This window comes from Lynx canadensis, chromosome F1 (genome assembly GCF_007474595.2).
Source record: "Lynx canadensis isolate LIC74 chromosome F1, mLynCan4.pri.v2, whole genome shotgun sequence".
In the NCBI taxonomy this organism is placed as follows: Eukaryota; Metazoa; Chordata; class Mammalia; order Carnivora; family Felidae; genus Lynx; species Lynx canadensis.
In genome coordinates, this window is record NC_044319.2 from 29,791,585 (window position 1) to 29,814,059 (window position 22,475).

The 22,475-nt window shown below is 46.4% G+C and overlaps 1 long non-coding RNA gene and 1 pseudogene across 1 annotated transcript; one reads left to right on the forward strand and one right to left on the reverse strand.

Annotated features, from left to right (window-relative positions):
• Positions 1 to 8,536: 8,536 nt before the first annotated feature.
• LOC115504832 lies at positions 8,537 to 9,575 on the reverse strand (annotated as a pseudogene).
• A 48-nt stretch (positions 9,576 to 9,623) lies between these two features.
• Positions 9,624 to 12,575, forward strand: LOC115505552. The gene is made up of 4 exons (XR_003966053.2): positions 9,624 to 9,730; positions 10,248 to 10,458; positions 10,851 to 10,943; positions 11,049 to 12,575. It is a non-coding gene; the product is annotated as an uncharacterized LOC115505552 (long non-coding RNA).
• Positions 12,576 to 22,475: the final 9,900 nt, after the last annotated feature.

A 22,475-nucleotide genomic window follows, 5' to 3' on the forward strand; every position in this document is an offset into this window, starting at 1 on the left:
CCCAATTGGTTGATTCTATAATTTATATGAAAGAATATAAATGCCAGGAATATTAAGGGCAATTTTGAGAAAGAAAAATGGTTAGGAAAGTCACTGGCCTATTACTTACTAAAGCATATTATAAAACGACATTCATTAAAATAATATAATATTTTGAAAGAACAAATGAATAGGCCAGTGGAACTGAATATAATTCTAAAACAAAGCATTGTTGGGGTGCCTGTGTGGCTCAGTCAGTTAAGTGTCGATTTTGGCTTAGGTCACGATCTCCCAGTTCGTGAGTTTGAGCCCCACATCAGGCTCTGTGCTAACAGTTGAGAGCCTGGATCCTGCTTTAAATTCTGTGTTTCCCTCTCTCTGCCCCTCCCCCACTCGTGCTCTGTCTCTCTCTCTCTCAAAAATAAACATTAAAAAGTTTTTTAAACAAAGCATTGTGTATACGGAAACTTAGTAGTTGATAAAATCAGCAGATAAAATAAAGTATAATAAATGGTGTTGGAAAAAATGGCAACATATTTAGGAAAAAGTACTAAGCTACATCCCTAACATATATCATTCACAAAAATAATTCTAGTGAATAACATGTCTAAATGTAAGAAAGCAAACATATGAGTATTAGAAATAATAGGTGAATATAATAGTGACCTTGGAGTTAAAAAGCCCATCCTAAAAAAAAAAAAAAAGTTACCAAAAACAGAAGTCAAAGGAAAAGATTAATAAATTTGACTAATTTATCAAATTTATATTCTTGATTACATTAAGAACATTAGCTATGAACAATTTAAAGCCAAAAGCAGGAGGAACTCAAGGGTAAAATGTATTTGTCACATAGAAAATAATCAAAGCCTTCTGATTCAGGATAAAAATCTCCTACGATTAGGGGCGCCTGGGTGGCGCAGTCGGTTAAGCGTCCGACTTCAGCCAGGTCACGATCTCGCGGTCCGTGAGTTCGAGCCCCGCGTCGGGCTCTGGGCTGATGGCTCAGAGCCTGGAGCCTGTTTCCCATTCTGTGTCTCCCTCTCTCTCTGCCCCTCCCCCGTTCATGCTCTGTCTCTGTCCCAAAAATAAATAAACGTTGAAAAAAAAAAATTAAAAAAAAAAAATCTCCTACGATTAATAAGGGGGAAAACCTAGGAATTAAAATAGTCATAAGATATGAATATGATTCACAGAAGAAAATACGTGATGGGAATTGATAACGTGAAAAGGCACTCAATCTCACAAATAACCATAGAAATGTGCATTCAAACAACAGTGAGGGAGCCAGTTCCAGGTAAGATGACGTGAGCACACACCATACTTTCGCTTCCATTGAATGCAAGTATAAAACCTGGACAGAATACATGGCCAACTACTAGAAGATTCTAAAAAGTAAATAGCAGTCAACAGCCGAGATGGAACACCAAAAATAAAGTATCTTCAATCTAACAGTCACCTTACTAATTTTTTCCCTTCTGTGTCCTTCTAGCCCAAGTTCGTTGGAAAACCTACACTGAACACCGGGGTAGACAAGGAAAACTCTAGGAGAAACCCTCTAGTTCCGGTTTCAGAAGTGCTAAAGGGAAGTTCTAAAGCTCAGAGAGACTGGGGGAAATTATCCAGCTTTCCCTCATTCTCTTGCTCCCTCCCAGGCAATTCTGTGATGGTAGCCTTCAGGAGCCAAAATTCCAAGGGAGGAGAACTTTCCTCACCATTCAGTGAAGCCAGTGCTTCCATGGAGGTGAGGCCAAATCTCACTGCTGTTTTTTTGTTTTTTTTTTTTTTCTTTCTTTCTGTCCTCCTACCACTTGGCCACAGACAAACTGCAATTATATGGGAGATGGAAAAAAAAAAGTGAGTCCTAGGGAGCGGAGAGGTACCGGGGAGATCACAGAGATGGCAGAGTGATGACCCAGTGAATTTCTGGGCTCACCCCCCAACCTGCATATGTGTGCACATGTGTAGATCTAATCCTAATGAGCATATCAAAGACATTAAGAACTATACTAACAAATATATTTCCACCCAGGTCCTGGAATGGCTACTTGGTGGTTACTCATGAGACAGATCTGGATAGTATTACAAAGACTGAAAGCGGAACTGACATTGTAGCCTCAGCCTACAGAAGGCAAGTAGAAACTTGGGTCTAAATATAATCATCAATTGTCCACTGAAACAAAAATATCAGCAATACTCATATGATTCAAGCAAGACCCAAAATCTCATAACCTAATAATCATAATGTCAAGAATACAATCCAACATTACTCCCTATGAAGAATCACAGAATTCTCAACTCAAGTGGAAAAAAACAGGTAATAGACACCAACAAGGAAATGATGGAGATATTGCAATTACCTGACAAAGATCCTAAAGCGTTAAAAAAAAAAAATCTTGAAAGGGCAATACAAATGCTCTCAAAATAAATCTTAAAGAGAAAGAATCAGCAAAGAAATACAAGACAAAAAGAAGAACTAAATGGAAATTTTGGAACTGAAAAGTACCATAACTGAAATTTAAAAACCAACTGAGTGGAATTATTAGCAGATTGGAGACGACAGAGGAGTCCATGAACTTGAAGATAGGTCAATAGAAATATTCCAATGTGAACAACAGAAAGAAAAAAGATTGATAAACAACAACACAGCCTCATTGATCTGTAGGAGAGCAACAAAATGTCTACTGTTTGCGTTGTCACACTTCTAGAAAGGGATAGGAAAGAGGGAAGTTTTGAGGGGCGCCTGAGTGGCTCAGTCAGTTAAGTGTCTGGCCTCAGTTCAGGTCGTGATCTCACAGTTCATAAGTTTGAGCCCTGCATCAGGCTCTGTGCTGACAGCTTAGAGCCTGGAGCCTGCTTCAGATTCTGTGTCTCCCCCTCTCTCTGCCTCTCCCCTTCTCACATTCTGCCTCTCTCTCTCTCTCTCAAAAATAAATAAACATTTAAAAATTTTTTAAAAAGAAAAAAGAAAAAGTACTTGAAGAAATAATGGCTGGAAACCTCTCAATTTTGGCAAAAGACAAAACCCAAAGTTTCAAGAAACGAAATGCATCCCAAACAGGATCAGTCTAAAAAAATCCATACCCAGACAAATCATATTCAAATTGCATGAAACAATTCCTATGATAAATTTCCTCTTAAATCTGTTTATATCCTAGTGGTTCTATTTCTCTGGAGAGTCCTGAGAGATATAGTTTTTGTCAGGATACAAATCTTTGATGGTAGCTGGACCGATGGCTTCACTTCCTTTTAGACTATTGGCTCAAGGACATCTCAGTTGTTTGTAATGAAACCTTTCCAACATAGCAACTTGCTTCATCAATGCTAGAAAGGGAGGGAGGCACTCTGCTAGCAAGACTAATCTTCTGTAATCTAATCATGAATATGACATCCCATCACCTTTGCTATGTTCTATTGGTTGGGAGCAAGTAACTAGGGTCAACCCATACTCAAGAGGAGGGAATTATATAAAGGCATGACCACCAGAAAGTGAACTTCACTGGGAGTCATTTTAGAGTTTGCTTAACCACAAAGGTTATATTAGTATCAAAGTAGGTTTCAGAGCAAAGAAAGTTCTCAAAGGTAAAGAGAGATATTACATATTACTAAAAGTGTCGATTAACCCCAAAGGCATAATAATCTTAAATGTGTGTACACCTAAGGAACAGGCTTTGAAAATACATGAAACGGGGCGCCTGGGTGGCTCATTCGGTTAAGCGTCCGACCTCAGCTCAGGTCATGATCTCACAGTCTGTGAGTCCAAGCCCCGTGTCGGGTTCTGTGCTGACAGCTCAGAGCCTGGAGCCTGCTTCAGATTCTGTGACTCCTTCTCTCTCTGCCCCTCCGCCTCTCACGCTCTGTCTCTCTCTGCCTCTCTCTCAAAAATAAGTAAACACTAAAAAAAGAAAATACATGAAATGAACATGGACCAAAATGAAAGAAAAAGTAGACAAACACATAATTATAGTTGCAAACTTGAACACCCTTCTCTCAGTAATAGTACTAGTGAGTAGAAAAAAATCAGCAAGAATATACAAGAACTGATTGATATCATCAACCAACTGAACCTAATTATTAACCGAAAACAGTAGAATACACATTTTTTCCAAGTGAACAACAGGAAAGTCTCCAAACACTTGAAAATTTTAAAAACTTAAATATAATCCATGGATCAAGGAAAAAGTTTCCGTGAAACTGCACAAAAAAGAAAATGCAATATCTGAAAATCTGTGGGACACAGCTAAAGCAGTGCTTGGAGGGAAATTTATAGCACTAAAAACGCCTATACTAGAAAAGGAAAAAGGTATCAAATAAATAAGCTAAGCTTCTACCCTAAGAAACTAGATAAAGGAGAGCAAAATAAGCATAAATCAAGAAGAAGAAAGTAGGGTGCCTGGGTGGCTTAGTCAGTTGGGCATCTGACCTTGGCTCAGATCATGACCTCACAGTTCGTGGATTTGAGTCCCGCATGGGGCTCTGTGCTGACAGCTCAGAGCCTGGAGCCTGCTTCAGCTTCTGTGTCTCCCTTTCTCTCTGCCCTTTCCCTGCTCACTCTGCTTCTCTCTCTCTCTCTCTGAAAAACAAATAAACATTAAAAAAAAATTTTTAATAAAAAAAGAAGAAAGTAAATAATAAAGATAAAGGCAGATATCAATGAAATTGAAGAAAAAAACAATAAAGGAAAATCACTAAAACTAAAAGCTGGTTCTTAGAGAAAAAATCAATTAACTTGATAAGTCTCTAGAAAGACTGACAAAATAAGAAAGAAAACACAAATTACTGCTATCAGGAATGAAAGAGGCAGTATCATTGCAGAAGCCACAGACATTACAAGGACAGTAATAATAAAAAATACTACGAGCAACTCTGTGCACAGCTATCAACAACTTAGATTAAATAGACCAATTCCTTATAAACCACAAACTAGTAAATGTCATTCCAGCTAGAGTAGATAACTTGAATAATTCTATAACTATTAAAGAAATTAAATTTGTAGTTAAAATCTTCCCCAAAAAGAATCTCCAGTTCCAGATTGTAGCCTTTGTAAAATTCTACCAAACATATAAAGAAGAAGCAACACCAATTTCTACATACTTTCTTTCAGAAAACAGAGGGGAATAATTCTGAACTCATTTTATAACGCCAACATTTTACTGCTACCAAGCCATAAAAATACAGTATAGAAAAAAGAAAACTACAGATCAATATTTTTCATGACCATAAATGAAATAAAAATCCTCAACAAAATATTAACAAATGAAATACAGCAATATACAAAAAGAAATAGTCACCATAATTAACAGAGATTCATCCCAAGAGTGCAAGGCTGATTCAATATTCAAAAATCAATAATATAATTTACCATGTTAATCATCTAAAGATGGAAAACTAAGTGATCTTATCAAGACATGCAAAAAAGCATCTGACAAAATATAACATCCATTCATGATAAGCACTCATAGCAAGTTAGGAAGAGGGGAATTTTTTCCAAAACTTTCAGCTAACATTAGACTTAATGGTAAAAGATTTCTCCCTAAAATGTTTTCATCCTAGGATCAGAAAGAGGGCTAGGATATCCATTATCAATGCTCTTAATTCCACATAATACTGGAAGTCTTAGCCAGTGCAATAGTGCAAGAAAAAGAAATTAAAAGCAATCAATTTTAAAGAAGAAATAAAACCATCCCTATTCACAAATGACATGATCATCTATATAGAAGATTCCACAGCTCTACTAAAAACCTTCTAGAACAAAGTGTGGCTAGCAAAGTTGCAGGATCCAATGTTGACATACAAAAATTTATTGTGTCTCTGTATACTAGTGATATGCAATTGGAAACTAAAATTACAAAAACCATTCCATTTATAACAGCTAAAAAGAATGAAATACTTACAAGGGCATAAATCTTAGAAAACATGGACATGTTACAAATGCATGCATAAATCTTATAAAACATGCTAAAAGCTATAAAATGATGATTAAAAAGTCAGAAGACCTAAATAAATGGAGACACATCATATTCATAGAATGGAAATCTCAGTGTAATTAAGTTGTCAATTCTCCCTAAATCTACATATGGCTTTAGTGCAATACAAACCAAAATCTCAGTAGGCCTTTTTGCATATATTAATGAGAAGATTTCAAGTTCATATAGAAATGCAAAGGACTCAGAACATCCAAAGTAACTTTGAAAAGAATAGGTTAGAGGAATCTAACTACATGATGTTAAAACTTACTATAAAGTTACAGGACTCAAAACGGTATGGTATTGGTGAAGAGGTAGGAAAATAGATCAGGAGAACATAATAAACTCCAAAAATAGACACATAAAAATGTGCATTTAATCTTTGACAGCCACGCAAAAGCCATTCAGCGAAGAAAAGAGAGTCTTTTTAACAAATGATTTTGAAACAATTGACCATCCATATGCAAAACAATAAGCCCTGCCTCATACCTCAAACCTTATACAAAAATTAACTGAAAATAAGTCATAGATCTAAGTGTAAAATGTAAAACTTTTAGGAAAAAAAAACATAGGAGAAAATCATAATGACCTGGATTATGCAAAGAGTTCTCCGACATGACACCAAAAGCATATTCCATAAAAGACAAACATATAGATTGAAGCCTATCAAAATTAGAAACTTTTGCTCTGAAAATGAAAAGGCTACAGACTGAGAGAAAAAACTGGCAAATACTGTGATTGCAAGTCACAATTCCAACCATGGACCTGTTCCCACAATATCTAAAGAATACTCAAAACTCAACAATAAGAAGCCAAACAACCCAGTTAAAAAGTGAGAAAAATATTTGGATAGATCACCGAAGAGGATATATAAGGATGGCCAATAAAAGATGCCCAGCATCATGAGCTATTAGGAAAATGCAAATTGAAATCACAACGAGATATCCCTACACACTTACCAGAATAGCTAAAGTAAAAATACATTGACAATATCAAGGGCTGGCTGATGAGGACAGGGAGCAACTGAAACTGTCGCGTACCTGCAGGTGGGAGTGCAAACTGGTATAGCGACTCTGGAAAACAGTTGGACAGTTTTTTTAGAGTTAAACGTACACTTACCATTCGACCCGGACATCCCACTCTGGGTATTTACTCTAGAGAACTAAATGTCAATATACATTGACATAATTGACATAATGACTTGTGCACCAACGTCCAGAGTAGCTGCATTCATAATTCCCCCAAATTAGACACATGCCACACGTCCTTCATTCAGTGAATGTATAAACAAAACGTGGTACAACCGTATGGTAGAATACTCCTCAGCAATAATAAAGGCAAAATGATCACTGTTAGGTAACAACTCTTGTGAATCTGAAAAGCATTGTGCTAAGTAAAAGAGAAAGAAGGCGGTGGACATCACCATAGGAACAGGTGGTCACGGGCGCCAGGAAGGCTCAGCTACTGTAGATCTGAGAAGTCAGGCCTTGGCTGGGGAAGTCCTGGAAGAACTGCATCTGCCCCATGTCTGCAGTAAGCGGGGAAGCCCCGACTTTCCTCCCAGACCCAGAAACCTTAGTGAGAAGCCCTGAAAGGGCTTCATAGAAGCCAGGCGAGAACGGGTAGGGAAACAGACCAGTCTCCTCGGCCTTTCCTTATTCTGGTCCTGGCAGCTTCCCCACACCCTGCTGCCTGCACCCAGCTCCCTGACTGACCTTCACCGTTAGGAACGTTCACATGCTCTTAACACCATCAGGGGCCTCTGACTCCCTGCCCAGCACCCTCTGTGGCTCCTCTGTGTTGCTCCAACCTTACAAATGACAGCGCACAGAGCAGAAAGCCCTCAAGCCTCCCTTTGCCTTTGCTGGCATGTTTCCTCCACCTGGAATTCCCTCTCAGGAGTCAGGACAAGCGGTGCTTTCTTGGGAAAGCGCTTCCTGGCTCTCTATCCACTCCAGCCTCCTCCCGTGTTCCTCCGGCATCCTAAGGGACCTCCGTCAAAGCCCTTGCCGGTTGACTTTGCCGTCGATTGGTGCCCTTTTTCCTTGCCACTCACTGCGTCACACTCATCTTCGGCTCCCTGGTGCCAGCAGCACAGCCTCTAGGTAGGGAATGAAAAGTGCCTGTTTTTGGAAATGAACTCTTAAACTCTGTGTTGGCATGTGAGATAAAAATAAAATCTGAATTAGATCCAGGTTGAAAAGGCTCCTCCCGGAAGTGGTGATTTGGTTCTCTCCTTTCCCAGGGGAAAACGGGTCAGGGGCAAAGCGTGGCTGATACGTCAGAAATCCTGGGGGAAAGAAATTCCCAGGTAAGAAGCATTTACGGATGTCTGCGGTGTAAACGGTGCCGTTTGGGTCCATTTCAAGCTACCCGCATGATGTCACGGGAAAGCAAGTTGAGAAGAGATACACAAAGTCGGCTCTCCCAAGCGTGTGCGAGCCAGCTCCAGAGCACCACTGGCTCAGACCACACCCGTACCAAGGACAACAGGTGGCTGGGGCTAATAGCAACCTACAGGCTGAGGCAGAGGTCCCCTGCCTGCCCATATCGGACTGGCCAGCCTCTCTCTCTCTCTCTCTCTCTCTCTCTCTCTAGCGAACCAATGTTTTACTTCTAAAGCTCTGCCACATATTTCTAGTAGTGCTGATGGTCACCTGTCTCACTCACACCAGGTTATCTGTTGAAGCCAGCAAACAGAGTCTGGCCATCAGCAGACCAGGCCAGACAGGGACACTGGGGTGACTCCGCCTTGCTGCTGGTACTGATTACTTCCTGCTTCCGTGCCTCTACAGTGACCTTGCCTTCCATGTCCCAGATCTTGATGCTGGGGCCCGTGGCAGCCCAGAGGCAGTATCCATTAGACTGAAGCACAGGGCATTGATGATGTCCCCACCATCTAGTGTATAAAGGTGCTTGTCTTCGTTGAGGTCCCACAACATGGCCCGGCCATCCTTCCCTCCAGAAGCATGGAGAGATCCATGGAGAGACAGTCACAGTGTTCAGGCAGCCTGTGTGGCCCATGTGATTGGTCTTCAGCTTAAAGTTAGCCAGGCCCCATACCTGGACCAGCTTGTCCCAGCCGCAGGAGACAATGATGGGATTGCTGCCATGGGGTGAAAAGCAGACACAAGACACCCGCTCTGAATGGCTCTCATCCTGGACAGTATATTTGCGTGTACCCAGAATATTCCCCAGCTTGATGGTTCTATCTCAGGAGCCAGAAACAATGTGGCAGTTGTCAGAGGGGAAAGCCACACTCAGCACATCCTTGGTATGCCCTACAAATCTGCATGTGGTGGTACCCATTGTGAGATCCCAGAGACGAGGCGGCCAGGAGGCTCCCAGGAGCCTGAGAGGGCAAACTGGCCAGCTGAGGAGATGACCACCACATCACTAACAGAGTGGGAATGACCCCTAAGAGCACTCTGTGGGATGCCAGAGTTGTTCTCAGCCCTGGTCAGCTTCTGCCCGATGACGGTCTTATCTCGAGGGGCAGACTGTAAGTACCATGTCTGGGAACTGGGGAGTGGTGGCGATCTGAGTCACCCAGCCCGTGTGGCCCTTGAGGGCGTCACCCAGTGTCATCTGCTCAGTCATGGCAGCCGTGAGTGCGGGTGTCGCTGCGGCGACAAGGATGGGGTCAGATAGACTATCACCACAGCCGCGGCCCTGCGGAGGAGAAGAGTCCGACCGGCCACTCTTGGAGGTCTTGTTCAAAACTCCCTTCCTGGGCACGCTTCCCGTGACTTCCTAGCGCAACCAGGCACCCCTTCCGTACCAATGAGGTGAGTCTAGACTGCAGTTAACCTCTTCCCGTTGCCACGACTCATTCACACTTTACATGCACACTCTCACAATTGTTCTCGTATCACGACCCACTTGTTTCTTTTCCATTTTTCCTCCTTTGCTCAGCTGGATTATAAGCTCTGTCAGGACAGAGACCACCTCATGTACTTCTCTTGGATCTTTCTCTCACCCGGCACAAGGCTGTGCATACAAGTAGTGCTTACTACAGAATTCGTGCCTGGCCTAAATGCCCCTCTGGAGGTTGCGTCACAGAGACTCAGTGAGCACATCTGGGGTGCCTGCACGCGGTCACCTCATCTGCTGGCCCCGTCTCTGGCCCCTGGCCCAGGCTTTGGGTTCTACCTCTGCCTCCTTCCCCATCTGCCACCGAACGTCAGGCCCCCGTTCCGCCGGTCCCCGCTGTGATCCCACTTCCTATTCTGCAAATGCTTTCTAGCTCCTACTCACTGCTTCTGCAATGTCAGTCGTCCCCCCTGGTTTGTCCCTCACTGCCAGTGTGACGTCATGGATGGATGACTAGATGGAGAGGATGGTGATGGATGAAGAAACAGAACGGCTGGCTGCCCCCCTAGACTCATCAGACCGGCTGCGAGTGGCACCTGTCACCCACCGTGCCTGTGCCTCGCTGTCGCTTCTGCCCGTGAATTCTTAAACCAGCCTTCCCAGGCCTGCACCCATGCCCACCTTACTTAGCAGTTCCCAGCAGGTACCTATTGAATACCTAAAGTGTCCGGTAATGAGTTCCTAATCAAAAACCGCATTTTGTCATTTTTCCGACTCAGCAGGACAGGTCCCTTTGCAGAATCCCTGGCACACCTCCGGTCAGCTTCCCTTGTTGCATTTATCACAGTTCCCCTGGCCGAATCTATTCGTGCCTTTGCCTTTGCCTTTGCCGCTTCCTCCGTCAGGTGGGAGGCTCTCGGGAGTGACTTTTTATACATTACTACCTCTGTATTTCCGGCATCCCTCGAAGGCAGGGTTTGTGGTTAGTAAAGCTCAGTGGGTAGTTCTGATTTGGTTTGATTCACGAAATTGAATTAAATGGCTAAAGATGGATGAATGAGCTATTAATACACGGTCCTGCAAATTTCCCCGCAGTGCCCCGTCCACACTTCTTCACAGAATAGACCTTCAGTCAATGCTGTTGACACACCTTTTGATGTGTTTGAAAACGAAGAGTGAAGATTCCTGGTGAGTGAGAGGTTTTCATTTGCCCGATATGTTTTGGCTTCAAACCCTAAAACAGTCCTAGCCCCCGAGGTTTCAAAACCAGAACTGAAACAATCTTCCTTCTAGAGCCAGGTTGCCACAGAGAAGGGCCTAGAGAATAAAGTGCTTCTGAATGGCTCCATCCGAGGCATATCTGAAGACAGAAAATTCCAAAGGCTTTCCCGGACGGCCTCTAGGATGGGCTCTATTATTAACCTCCTGCGCGAGGCCGAGCTTCTCCCTGGCCTTGCGTGACTGAAATGAGCTTCTCCCGGGCTCACGCCGTGGCTTTGTGGGCCACAACCACTTCCTAGAAGCCAAGTTCATCTGAGAAATGAGGGAGGCCCTGGTGGTTTGTGGTTACAGAAGGCGTTTCCTTTGACACTCAGCTGGGGGAAGGACAAGCAATCCACAGCAGGCCCGAGAGAAGGGGAGCAGAGCCTGCTTTGGGATGTCCAGAGGGCGTCCAACCCTTCTAGCAAGAAGAGCCCTCCCCTGCATCAAGTGCTTATTGGGGGGTAGGGGGGCAAAGGCCCTGAGACACCGGCAGCCACCTCGGGGGTGTCCCCGGTATTCAGAGGGTGTCAGAGAAAGGACAGTGCAGGCCTGCTGAGAAGTGAGCTGTGTCCTTTGGAATTGCTGAGTGGTCATGGAGGGGTAGGGGTGGGGTGGATGAGAGACAGACGACAGGTGTATAACCAAAATGCAACTCAGCCTGTAGACAATTCCCAGCCTGTGGACAGTGTCTAAGCATGTCCTACCATCCACCCTTTTGAGAAGGGTCCTCCCAGCCCCGTTCACGAAAGACGAGGCTGACACTCGCACCCTCCAGGATAAACGCTCCTGACAGCAGAGAGCCACAGCCCTCCACGACTGCCAGAGTGAGTGGAGGCCTCTCACAGCGTGATCTCAAGGCTCTGGGCAAACCTCCCAGCTTATTAAAAAAAAAAAAAAAAAATTAATTTTCCCATGAATCGGATAATACCTGAAATTCCATCATCGCTTTGCCTGAGGCTTAAACGTCTGGAAAAATACAAACACGTAGGGGGAGCACTCCAAATAGTATCATTTACACCTCAATGTCTGGAACCCTTCTGGATCCTCTCCTGCCCGCAGGTTTCCTGAGGGGCGGGGCTGGAGCAGGGGAGAGAGCCAGAGAGTCATGGGTGACTGAGGTAGGAGGAGGCCTGGAGGGGCGGAGGAAGGGGCGCAGGCTGGAAACCAGCTCCTAAACAAACTGGCCCTGCACAGTTTTGCCTGGGGCCACCCCGCAAGTCACTGTCGGATTCACTCACTGTTGCTGAGCTCTAGAGAAATCGGGCACCGGCCTCTCCCAGCAGGGCCCGCGTCTTGGGCACAGGCCCGCATCGTGGCTCAGGGCCTCCGCACTCAGAAGGGCCCCGCGCTTGTGTGGTTTAATGCTTTGTTACCACCATCTTGAAGATTGTATTAAATGTTTTTTTTATTATTCATTTTTGAGAGAGAGAGTGCACAAGCGGGCGAGGGACGGAGACACAGGGGGACAGCGGATCCCAAGCGGCCTGTGCACTGACAGCAGAGAGCCCGTTGCGGGACTTGAACTCAGGAACCGTGAGATCGTGACCTGAGTCGAAGTCGGACGCTCAACCGACTGAGCCACCCAGGCACCGTTTAATTTAAAGATTTTTAAACAAGGGACCCCACGTTGGCATTTCACACTGCGCCCCACAAATTATGTAGCCAGTCCTGCTTAGCAAATCGCAAAAGCCCTCTGAAGGGAGGTCGGCCTAACCTCGCCATACCCCTTCATCACACACATTATTTCCTTGGGTCTATTTTTACACATCAGGGGATATTTGAAGAAATGTCCTTAATTCCGAGCACTTTAATTCACCTCCACCAACTAAGCCTCTTTCGAGGTGACTTAGGTGTCATGTGATCCGTCCTATTATTAGCCCATGCCCAGCCTTTCCCAACCCCCAAACTCCTGTTTCCCTTGCCCTTATATATATCTCTCTCTCTTAGCAGAAAAGTGGCACATGACCTCGTAGCCTCAAGAATACTTGGCACAGGTCCCTGTTTCTCAGCCGTATCTATTGTCCTCGTCCAGAATGACACTGGCTTCTAAGAGTCTCGCTGACATTTCTGACTTTTAGTGGGGAATGCCATTAATCAATCGGCTGCATCTGTTTTGGAAAAATTAAATAGCTCAAGTCAAGGCAAACACAGTAAATAATCCGTCAACAATCCAGGGGAGGAGTGGGGGCAGCGAAGGCAGGGTTTTGTCTTCTCATTATTTGAAATGCATTTAATCTGCTGCTGGATCCTCCACACCCAGGCTAGGGTTACTGGACACAGAAAGAAGAGATCAAAAGCGTTTTAAAAATGTGGGGCCCCAACCAGGGCATTAAAAGTATAAGTGGGCTATTCAACACGTGTGTCGTGGAGAATGAGTTTGCCAACAGGAGGGCCATGAAATGGTTCTTCGGAGAAAAGGAGCTGTAACCTTCCTTGTGGCTTAAAAATATAGAAACTTACTCTGTCTAATTCTTGGTAAGTGTGGCCTTCCTTAGGGGAAACAGTCATGGGGCAGTGGTTAAGTACGAGTGCTGGAGCCAGACTGATTGAGTTCCAATCTTGACACTTTCCCTTACTAAGCGCTGACCTTGGGCGAGTTACTTAACCACATCGGGCCTCCATTTCCTTATCTGTAAACTAATAATAACCACCTCAGGGTTATTGGGGAAATAATGGATTAGTGTCTGGTAGGTTAAAGATTGCCCGTAAATTCTTTGACATTCTTCCCATTACAAAGTGGGATATTGTCCCCCTTCCCCTGGATTCTGGACTGGTCTATTATGACTTTAACTCAGAGCGTAGGGCAGAAATGAAATTTGCCAGTTCCGGGCTTAACCTTCACAAGAACTGGTAGCTTCCACCTTTAGCTCTAGCTGATTACCTCACTGGAGAAGCCACACAAAGAGGCAATAAGACTACAAGGAGAGGGAGCGGGGGATTGCCAGGCGGAGCCTTCTAGCCACTCTACCAAGCCACCAAGCACGTGAGCCCAGCCATCTTGGACCCTGAAGCCCAGCCCAGCCACCAGCCTGAACACCATTGTGCTGACACCGTGTGAAGCCGAACAATCGCCCAGCAGAACCCTGCCCGAATTTCTGACCCATAAAATTGTGAGAAACAATAAAGGGATTGTTGTTTCAGTTTTCTAAGTTTTAAAGCAGTTTGTTTAGCAGCCATACAAAAATGGCGCAATCTACACACCGTCCAGGACAACAGATCTAGAGAAACAGGACGACACCTGCAGCGGAACCTGTAAACTCTTACAAATTCTTCAGGGACATCACTTTTCCTCTACTACCTTTGTTTGTGAGGTCACCTCTCCCATTTCCTAGTCCCGTTCCATTTTCAACGTTTATTTATTTTTGGGACAGGGAGAGACAGAGCATGAACGGGGGAGGGGCAGAGAGAGAGGGAGACACAGAGTCGGAAACAGGCTCCAGGCTCTGAGCCATCAGCCCAGAGCCCGACGCGGGGCTCGAACTCACGGACCGCGAGATCGTGACCAGGCTGAAGTCGGACACTTAACCGACTGCGCCACCCAGGCGCCCCCCCGTTCCATTTTCATACACTTTTGCTCGGCCGCCTCCTGTTCATGCCTCCTGTTTATATTGGGTTTCTCAAACCTCAGTGTGTTATGCTGTTCACCTGGGCATTTCTTACAAAGGCAGATGCTGATTCAGTAAGTCTGGGACAGACCTGAAATTCTACATTTCTAACAAGCCCCAGGCCATGTCCACGCTGCTTGTCCATAGTCCCCACTTACAGTAGCAAGGCTTTAGTCTCAGCCGAGGAATCACCTCCTCCAGAAAGCCCTCCTGATTCCTAATCTCTCACCCTGAGGCTGTTAGATGCTGTTGAGGGCTCCTTTGGCTGCCTAGCTCAACTTTTCTTTAGGGCTGGCCAAGCCTGTTTTATTTCAACATCTATTCCCTCCCTCTCCCCCCATGGCTTGGGTAAATTTTGACTGATCTAAATGTCATTTTGGCATTGCCCTCCTTCTCTTTATTGTGATTTTTCACAGGTGTCTGTCTGGTGACTTGGTTAGACAAGGTTAGAAGTCTGCTGTGGTGAAGGAGGGACTTTTCAGAAAGTTTTCTTCATTTTTTAAAATTTTTTTTAAATGTTTTTATTTATTTTTGAGAGAGAGAGAAACAGAGCACGAGCAGGGGAGGGGCAGAGAGAGAGAGGGAGACACAGAATCCGAAGCAGGCTCCAGGCTCCGAGCTGTCGGCACAGAGCCCGATGCGGGGCTTAAACTCGTGAACCATGAGATCACGACCTGAGCCGAAGTCGGACACTCCACTGACTGAGCCCCCCAGGCACCCCAAGTTTTCTTCATTCTTAAAAGGAGGTGCATGTGGAGATGCCTGGGTGATGCAGTCACTTAAGCATCCAACTCTGTATTTCAGCTCAGGTCATGATCTCACAGTCATGAGACTGAGCCCCTCGTCAGGCTCTGAGCTGAGCACAGAGCCTGCTTGGGATTCTCTCTCTCTCTCTCTCTCTCTCTGCCCCTCCCCAGCTCATACTCCCCCCCCCTCTCTCTCTCTCTCTCAAAATAAATAAATAAGCATTTTTTTTTTTTAAAAGACAGAGACGCATGTAGAAGAAACCAACCCGTATCTGTCCCCAGGTGTTAGTCTGTTGATACACGGTGCCTTTGGCTACTGCAGCCACCTTGCGATCACAAGGGGATCTGCACAGCAGGCTGAGTGACAATGGCAGTAGGGGAAGGTGAAAAGCACCTGGGTCTGCATCCAGTCAGTAAACGAACCAACTCTGGCCTCTCCTCCATTAGGACTTCTTTTTATGGAAGATAACGCATCTCTTTATTGTTTAAGCTATTTGTAATCAAGCTTTCTGTCACCGGCGGCCAAGAGCATCCTATGGTGGATTCCTATGGCCCCCTCGATTCCACTCGCAAGCTGCATACATCATCTGGGTATCACTGCACTTCTCGCGTTATCCTGTGAGTACACATCTGCCTCCTCTGGTCGGGCACCTGTTGAGGTTTATTCCTCGAATTCCTCCCGGGACCCGGTATGGAGTAAATGATATGAACTAAAGTGAACTCACCTAAGGGTCTTCAATTAGAGAGAAAGCAAATGTTTGCCACTCCAGGTATTTTCCCCTGTCACGGTTTAACCTTGAAGAACTGTCTCTTGGTGCTCTGCACTCCTTGGCCTTACCTCCCACCAACATGGGTAGTTCTGGAACACAATCTCATTTTGATATTAACCCGAATGAAATATCATTAAGAAGGTTGCAGAGAGGCCATATGACTCATTCTAAGGCTGAAAATAATAAAAAGAATCATTATAATGATTATAGTAATGCCTCGCTCTTGCATAATAATAATGGTTACCATTAGCTGAGTCCACCATATCCCAAACGCTCCTGGATACGCATAACCTCCAACTGACAGGGATAAATAACTTGTTAAAGGTCACAGGGTCAGTAAATAATGAACTCAGGATCTGAACCCAGGTGTCTGACCCCTGAGCCTGGGCTCTTCCCTTTTAGCTCCCAGAAAATGCCTCTCTGAGCACAGCAGACTCATCAAAGTGCTTTCACGCACGTGATCTCATCCAGTGTTCTCGAAGGAGCTGCAGGGACGATCAGCCGCATTGTTTTGATATTATTCATGCTGCTAAACTAAATAGAAGTTACAGTGCGGTCACTATCGAGCTCCCCCAGCCATTCTCTAGCGTATTGGTTTAAAACTCCACTTCAAATAAAGAACCACTTTTTAGAACAGAAAGTAACCTAATGTGACCGAATTGGGGGAACTTTTTTCTAGTGCTAAAGGCAAAAAAAAAAAAAAATAATAAGTTGGCCCAGTTTTTCATAGTGGCATGTTGATGAAATGCCATGAATGAATTGTGGGATGAATGAATGAAATATTTCAAAGTGGGAAAATAAATCACGAGGAAGAACCAATTCCCCAAAGAAACAAGGCTGCAGATAGCAATTCCCTAATTTCCAGCCCCTCTACATTTTTCATTCCCAGGAGACCTCCCTGTCAAAACGTCTCTGATGGAGACACGGAACCGGAGCAGTAAGGGAAATCTCATTCTGTAGAGCATCTCTTTGCTTCCACCCCAGGCCTTGGGGCGGTGGAATTTCTTTGTTCCAGGGAACCAAGCAGTCAGCACTCATCATCAGCCGGCCACTCAACAGGTCCCTTGGAAGTGAAGACAGAGTAGGTATCTCCCGGGGCTTGTGGGTAAGGCGATCACGGGGACATGGTTTTATCTCTCCCAAGGGCACGTGAGTTTCCCCACTCACCATTCCCTTAAAACTAAAACCCTCCCTTCACGAATTACCTGAAGGATAATATTAATGCGTTCTTAACTCATAACCTCCGATATGTCATTATTGGAATCAGTGTTTGAGTGGCTCTTTCCCCAGTAGAGGGGCGCATGGTAGCACCGGGCGAAGCACAGAGAAGGCACTTGATGTATTTTTTTTTAACTCAACAGAATGAGATCAGACTGATTTTCTTCCTTCTGTCTCCCCATCCAGGTCACTGCCTTTCCCTGCCCCCTCTTACCCTCTGGTATCAGTTGCGTACGTTTGGTTGGCACAGACTCAGTTTATTTTAGTGGGAAGCCTGGAGGCGACACCCAGCGAATCACAGCTGTCATTCTCACTAGATGTGGTGATCCCCCACCCCCCGGCACAGAAGGGGAATGGCGCCAGGCGGTCACCACGTGGTGAGCTCCTGGGACGCACGCCTGGGTGACCCCTGGATATAGGGTGAACTTTGTAGCAGCCTGCCATTTTGCATTAAGAGGTAGGGGCCAGCCTAGAGAAACGGAAATGGAGGAATAAGAATAACTATCTTTATTGAGGTTTCTCCGCCCATTGGGCTGCTGAAACAGAACACCACACACAGTGGCTTCTATGCTGCAGAAATTTACTTCTCACGGGTTCTGGGGGCTGAAGTCCAAGATCGGGTTGCCAGCATGGTCTGGTTCCGGTGAGAGCCGTCTTCTGGACCGCAGATAGACTGGCTTCTTACTGTGTCCTCACATGGTGGAAGGAGCAAGGGGTTCCGTGGGGGTCTCTTTTATAAGGGCACTAATCCCATTCGTGAGGGCCCCACCCTCATGACCTAATCACCTCCCAAAGGCCCCACCTTCAAACGCCATCACATTAGGATCTCAACATATGAATCTGGGGGGGGGGGGGAGGGTGGCCATAAACATTCAGACCAAAGCATGCATTTGGTCCAGGTGATTCCCCCCCTCCGAATTCATATGTTGGCTTATGAGTATGCCAGACTCGGCACACTGATGTCTGATGGGTGACCTACAGGGACTACTGTGCTACCTCCGTTATTACCAACAAGGACACTGAGGCCCACAGAGGTTACCATCACCTCATGGTGCCAGGTTGGCAGAGCAAGGGTATGAACGCAGGCCTGTCTGCTTCCGGAACCACGCCCTGCCACCACTCACAGATCTGTCCTCCTGGGGTCGGGGACTCTCAGTGGCCTCAGCCTCTGGCAGTTTAGCCCAGTCCCAGCAGATATCCTACAGCGGCTGCCTTGCCACAGGTACCCACTTCCCGCACTGGTGTCCACCTTGTGGTACATGCACCTGCTGCGTGGGTCGTATATGCCACCAAAGGATAAAGGATCTAGATCGGGACATTTATTAGCCAAGCATCCAGGGTCTGCAGTGACTGCTTCACCCTCCAACCTGACGCCTCTGTCCTCCCTCCCCGCCCAGGCACCTGCAGAGCGCATCACCCTGGTCTCCCTTCTTCCCAGCTCCAGGCCTCTCCCCTGCTGCCTCCCCCCCCCCTTCCTTGGATTGTCTCCTTCCCTCCTCCTTCCCACCCTGGCCTGTATGAGAGCCTCCTGGTGGCCCAGCCCCCACGTGCCACACACCTCCCCTTCCCTGAACCCCTGCAGGTACGTCCAGCCCCACTCAGCATTTGCTTACATTCTCCCATGTACTGTGCATTAATAGCTTTCTGGTTTTAATATCCTTTTTCTGATTGGATTGTAAGCTCCTTAAAAGCCAGGACCATGCTCGCACTTTGCTTATGCTGCTTTTCCAATCCTGTCCTTTCCAAAGTCTCCCTGCCCCCTGCACCGGGCGGGGGTTGGGGGGGGTAGTGGTGGGGGTGGGGTGGAGAGGACACATAATGTAACAGGATTCCTTTAAGCACCTGACCCCAGAGGCACTTTGCTCACTTCGGGTGTGGAACTAGAGTTGGTCGAATAACCAGCTAATTTTGCTTCAGCCCGCGACCTCCCCCATCCCAGAACCGTCTCTGCAGCCTTCTGCGCCCACCTCCAAGTTGCCCCTTGCAGAGAGTGGCCGTCTCTCCCCACAGTCCCCACGGAGATTGGCAGAGCCCGGCTCAAAGGGAGGCAGGCTGGATGCCTCCCCTGGACTCAGTGTACATTCTCGCAGGGACACATTCTGTCTTAGCAGCAGCTCAGCCGCCTCCCAGAGTCCCAGCCATCTCCTGCAGCAAGGCCCCCAGATGGCACGTTCTGTGGAGCATGCGGCGATGGAAGGAGCCACCAGCTAGGGAGGAGAGCAGCCTGGGGGCTCAGTGCCACCAAACCATTTGTCCCTTCGTCCTAGCCCTTCCACAAGGTGTCTTGCTCATAACAGGCATCCGGGTGATGAGAGAAAGCCTTGGCCACATCCCGCCTGTGAGTGCCAGAGGCATTTTGGGCAGAGGGGGCTGCTTTCTTCCTTCTAATCAAGCCTGCCTCCCTTCCTCTCTCAGGCTGAGTTGGAAAGCTCTTGAAAGGTAGCAGATTGCAGACACTGGAGGCTCGTGTCTTCTGTTTATCCACAGAACGAGGACATTGGCCGATGCAAGAGCCCCAGTACTGTTCCTTCCATGTGCTCCTGGCTCCAGAGCCCCCCAGAGCAGCCCGCCTGGGCTGCATAAGACTCCAGGTCCCCTACCCCCAGCCTCCCATCCCCCATGATGTTTCAGAGGGAGCTGTGTTCTCGGAGGCGGCGGGTTTTCATATCGTGGGGTCGTGACCCATCCGTGGAACACAGTATCAGTTTACCAGGTCACAACTAGCAATTGTTTTCACGAAATAGAATGGAATGGAACATATCAGTGCATCACACATAGGGGTGGTACCGTTTCACCGGGTTTTTGTCAAACACACACAAACACACACACACACACACACACACACACACACATGCATGATACAAAATGCACTTCCTCCTGTGAGTCACAATCCCAAAGGTTTGTGAGTCCTTGTTCCGCGGGCTGGATAATCCAAGTCTTATCCCTGACCCTGGTTCTCACATGGTGAATTTTCTAGGAGAGTGGGGGATGCTTTCTCCAAGCTGACCAGCCCTCTCCCCTCACCACCAACCGAAAGGAAACATCTACTGACCGAGAAATGATTAAGAAGTGATTTCTGCCCTCCGAGAGTATGAATTGGGAATAATGCTTGAAACGAAGCTGGGGGGAGTAAGATATACAAAACATCGGGTAATAGGGTGGAGGGAGATATTAATTCCCACTGCCAAAGAGACCCTCGGACTTCTGGTTTGACCAAAAGCAGTAAAGAAGCTTCGTGGTTGAGGAGCACTGCTGTCTACGGGGTGGTAACTTGCCTCTACATACCTAAATTTCCTGAAGCTGGGTTATTAGCCCTCAACGGCCCACCCTCTGGAAAAGCAAAACTGGTGCACAGGGCTCTCAAAAGATACCCCTAAGGGAGTATCTTTCCCCTTCTGGGTATCTCTATGCCCATCTAATTCCTGGAAACACTAGCATGGGGATCAGGAGACCAGACTTTACGCCTGGGACCGACGTATTTTGCTCCGTGACTTTGGGTGAGCCATTTCACCTCTCCGGGAGGCAGATCTTCAGCTGCTATAGTGGAATGTGCACAAAAATGGCCAGGCTCAGTCAATGACTTTGTGACCCGGTAAACTTGGCTGGGGACAGCACATGTCCAGAAAGGATGAGGGTTAAACAGACCCACACTGGTCTTTACATAAGAGAAGACCTTTCCTCCAGGCACTCCCAGCCAATTCCCTGCCGTCTCGGACATGTGTACCCTGCAGCTGTGAAAAATGCCTGTTTAGTGAATCACAAAGGATAATTGAGCACAACTGTCTTGCATATGAACCGATGTTCACGAGTGAACCAACCACACTGGCCTCAGGAATGGCTTTGCTGGGTGAGAGCAATCCCACCTGGGAAAGTGGGGTGGTGTCCACCGTCTGGCCTTCTCGTGCTTTGCCCAGAGGTGTGGTTCCAATACAGAGACGCTGAGGCACTCGGGCTCCACGGGCAGCAAGCTTAAAGCTATCCCTAAAGCCCTTGTTTGCAAATAGAGCTTCCCTGCCTTTAAGGTCACCATTAGGGAATCTATACAAAAGCAAGGGGAAGCCAATAGATACATCGTTTTACTGCATCGCTGTCCCACTGCCAATTATCATATCGGTTCTAAAACCAAAGATAGTCTTTCACGACTATCTAGCTAGGGTCTAGAGCTTGCTACTTTCCATTTCTGGACAATTCCCCCATGCTTTTGTCCCAATTCTTCTTAACTAGAGCCTGCACCCTGATCCAGGACTCTGAACTCTGACCCTTCCTGTCGCTCTAAGCCCAAAGTCCAACTCCCTCGCGGAGGTAGGTCATGACTGTGCTGTTTTCATCATGGACAGTAAGGAGTGACAAAGGTGAGCCTGTAGGATGAGGGGTCTGGTGGCGGAGAGCCCAGCACAGTGATGGTGGTGCAATTTGGGACAGAGAGGATCATCTCAAAAGTTCTGCCCAGGGACCACCAAGGCAACTTGGCTAATTCTGCCATTCATAATTATGACTAGCTGAGTGAAAATGTGCTGATACCCTGATGAAATCAAAAAAGGCTTTCTTGGGTAGTTGGGGACAGTGGGCTGGGAGAGAATGAGTTATAACTGCTGAGGACATGGGCAATCTATGCAATGGCAGAAAATACAGAAGTGATGGACAGTCACCGTCCTGGAGGAGAGGCGTGCTGATTTCCTCAACCCGCTCGCAGAGGGCTCCGTTTGGAAAATGACATTGAAAAGTGGAAATTACTTTTGTTTGTTTGTTTGTTGTCGTTGTTCCTTAAAGGAGAAGCGAAGATTCCATCACGAGTAACTTGATAAAAATAGTACACACCTTCCCTCTCCAAAGCAAACAGTCCCCTTAATGTTGTGTTGGAGGAAGAGGCTCTCCCAACATGGTCCCTAAACCCCAAGTGGTTATTCGAGGGTGAAATCTTGGAGTAAAGGCCAGGCCTGAATCCAAAACAGCTTTGGATTGGCGCTGAGACTGTAATTATTGCCAAAACCGGATTCAAAGACTCTCGACCCGCTATTGGCCTCTACACATGTGAAACACCTTAACTTTTGTGTAGCAACTTTAGTTACATGTTTCAATTACTGTGTATGCAGCACCCTGAGCCCCGCAGGGCGTTCT